The 3460-nt window shown below is 32.8% G+C and overlaps 1 pseudogene; it reads left to right on the top strand.

The window, feature by feature from the left end:
- Nucleotides 1-581: 581 nt before the first annotated feature.
- On the top strand, nt 582-662 carry LOC126716253 (small nucleolar RNA snoR118; annotated as a pseudogene).
- Nucleotides 663-3460: the final 2798 nt, after the last annotated feature.

The raw sequence follows: 3460 nt of genomic DNA, 5'->3' as shown, positions 1-3460 counted from the left end.
TACATGCATTTTATAAGCAGCCAAACAGAGACTATCCAAATGGCTATGGTTATCTTTATTTGTTTGTAAATAAGAATTCACTTGAAGGATCAAGAAAATTCATTAGCAAATCGTGTTTGGCACTTGCTTCAGCGAAATGCGTGTTGAAATTTTTTTAATCTTTAAGTTGTACTGACTGCTTTCTTCTTTTTTTTTTTTTCATTTTACAGGAAATGCCTTTCTGATGGGAACCTTTTGTAAGTCAAATTAATGCTTAATACTTTACAAATTTTGTTGAGTAATTAAAGGATTTAGGAATGGACATGGTGACATAATTGAATTGTTTTTGGAGTTTATCTCTCTGTGCACTTTGTTGATATTATTAGTATTGTTGGCTATATGGGTTTGGTGAATAGGAGACCCATCAATTGACTTTTCTTTGCATATAGTCTGTAAAGGCTTTTGATGAATGCCCATTGCCTTAAAAAAAAACAACCGTGGATGATCATTTAAAGCTATGAAGATCTGAGGGCTTTTTTTTTTTTTTTTTTTTTTTTTTTTCATGTACATGCATTTCTTATATCTGGGTTTTTGTTTTTGTTGTGAATGATGATAAATGCACTAAGGTCTGAGCAGTTTTTATTTGTTGATGAAAATGCAGACTAGAAAGTTGTTTCTGATACTCCATAATTTTTTTTTTTTATTATATGTATTGTTGGGTAAAATTTTAGTGCTTTGAAAATACCCACATGTGCCCAAGTAATTTATCTCTATCTATATTTGTCCAATGATTTAAAAAAAAAAAAACTCAATTGATTTTCTTCATCAGCCTTTACTATGTTTTCTCTGTTGTCATCATTATTATTATTATGAGATATGGCTATAGCTATGACTACAAGATATGTGGGATTTATCTCTATAGAACCCTTATCTTGTTTTATTAGAAATCTAATGTTTGAATTCTTGAACTGCTAGATGGTGATTAGAAGTACACTATTTGACTCAATCAATTCTAAGTTATAAGTTTGTAAAATTTTTTTTACTCCCTTGTTCTTTAATTCCTTTTGGTTGTAAGTGGTGATTTTGCTTACTAGTCATGTTCCAATTATTATTATTATTATTTTTTTTTTCAAATGGTGAAATTATTTCATACTTGCTTAAAAGAAGAAAACAAAAATGTTGATGGGAGTAGGACATATGGTTTGCATATTTCATTAAGTACAAGCTTCAATGGTGTATCATTGTTTTTTTAAATTTGTGCTTAATGTTTATGTGTATATTACGATTGCTTTCAAGACTTAGTTTATTACTTCATGTATTTGTACTGCGTTGACAATTTATGTTTTGCTAGAACAAAAAGGGTGAGGCTTTATGATATATTTAATAATTCTAGCTTCATAACCAAGTGTTAATTAAGCCATAATTGGACTGTGTTTTTTTATTTATGTACTGTAGACGAAATTTAATGGTTTTTGGTTGAATGTGATGACAAAGTTAGTGATTGTTTGGGTTGCTATGGGGGAATAGAAAGAGGCTTAGATTTGTGAAAGTCAAAGACCAAAGCTTAGCCAACAAATTAGACTTGTACACTTAGCTTGATCATAGTAAGTAAAATCTGTTTAAATACCTATAAAACTCTATACTTGTGATGTTTGTGATTGGTTTTGTGGTGGGTTGTTGTGTTGGAGCAAGCGGGTGGCTTGCATGGTGTTATATGATGGTTTAAATTCATATTGGGAGTGTTTTTAATTTCTTACAAATGTGAATGGACCTTGTTGATTAGATGTGATGAATAGTATTTTAATTGATATCAATACTTGTAAACACTCTATACTTGTGATATTTGTGATTGGTTTTGTGGTGAGTTGTTGTGTTAGAGCAAGCGGGTGACTTGCATGTTGTTATAAGGTGGTTAAAATTCATATTGAGAGTGTTTTTAATTTCTTGCAAATGTGAATGGACCTTGTAGATTAGATGTGATGAATAGTACTTTAATTGATTTCAATACTTGTAAACCCTCTATATTTGTGATGTTTGTGATTGGTTTAGACTTGTGCATTTACGAATGGGATAGAGCTTTATCTAAGTAGCTTATAGACTTAGATGTTAAAATACATTATGCATGAATTGTCCTTATTTTACTAAAGTATCATTCACCTTGCAATTGTAGTCAAACATAGATAAAAGTTGGATGACAATGGGTAAGACACCTGATGGTAGATTAAGTCATCCATATATCGAAGGGGTCAATGCATTTATTAATTTTGCAAGGGCAGTTGTGGACTTGAGTGGTAATATTTTGTGCCTGTGTATTCATTGTATGAATTGCTATCGAAAATCTCTTCATACTGTGCGTATCTATTTGCTTCATCGTAGGATTATGCAATCTTACATTAATTGGTATAATCATGGAGAACCTCATGTATTGAACGAGAACATTCATGATAATGAAATGTCGGATGGTGATCATATGGATGGTATCGATGCCTTGGTAGGTGATCGAATTAGAAGGGAACCAAGAAATGCAATTGAAGATGAGGAAGTGTGTAATTTTGATAAACTTGAGGAAGATGCAAAGCGTGAGTTGTATCCAAGTTGCACTGATTATAGTATCTTGAAGTTTGTTATTAAGATGTTGAATGTAAAGGTAATGACCAACTTGAGTAATAAGGGACTTGATATGATGCTAGAATTGCTGACAAAGGTTTTATCGAAAGGTAACTTGGTTCCAAGGTCAATTATGAAGCAAAGAAGATATTACGTGACTTGGGCATGTCATACGAGCATATAAATGCATGCAAAAATGATTATGCACTATTTTGGAAGGAAAATGAAAACCTTGATAAATGTCCGGTGTGTGAGGCGCCTAGGTACAAGGATACACATGCCCAAGGTAAGAAGATTCCTTATAAGGTATTGTGTTACTTCCCGTTAACACCGAGACTGAGGAGACTGTACATGTCAGGCCAAAGATCTAAGAACATGAGATGGTATATACACAAATGTGTGGACAATGGGATAATGAGGTATCTGGCTGATAGTGAGGAGTGGAAGGAGTTTGATTTGCAACATCCTGATTTTGCCCTCAAACCTCGCAATGTAAGGTTGGAGTTAGGTATAGATGGATTTAACCTTTTTGGGAATATGAACAATAAATATAGTATGTGGCCTGTCATACTTATCCTTATAACCTATCGCCTTGGTTGGTTATGAAGAAGCCATATTTTATGTTATCCTTGCTTATTCCTAGTCCCCATCAACCAAAAAATGAGATTTATATTTACTTGAAACCATTGGTTGACGAGTTGGAGTTGTGGGAAGAATGTGTAGGAACTTATAATGCTTATAGTAAAGAGCATTTTCAAATGCGTGTAACTTTGTTGTGGACAATTCATGACTATCCTGGATTTGGTAACATGTTTGGGTGAAGGACAAAGGGTTGTCATTCTTGTTACACTTGCAACGATGAACCTTATTCAGA

This window comes from Quercus robur, chromosome 2, assembly GCF_932294415.1.
Source record: "Quercus robur chromosome 2, dhQueRobu3.1, whole genome shotgun sequence".
Classification (NCBI taxonomy): Eukaryota; Viridiplantae; Streptophyta; class Magnoliopsida; order Fagales; family Fagaceae; genus Quercus; species Quercus robur.
The sequence above is the reverse complement of the archived record's forward strand: the minus strand, read 5'-3'. Positions and strand labels throughout refer to the sequence as shown.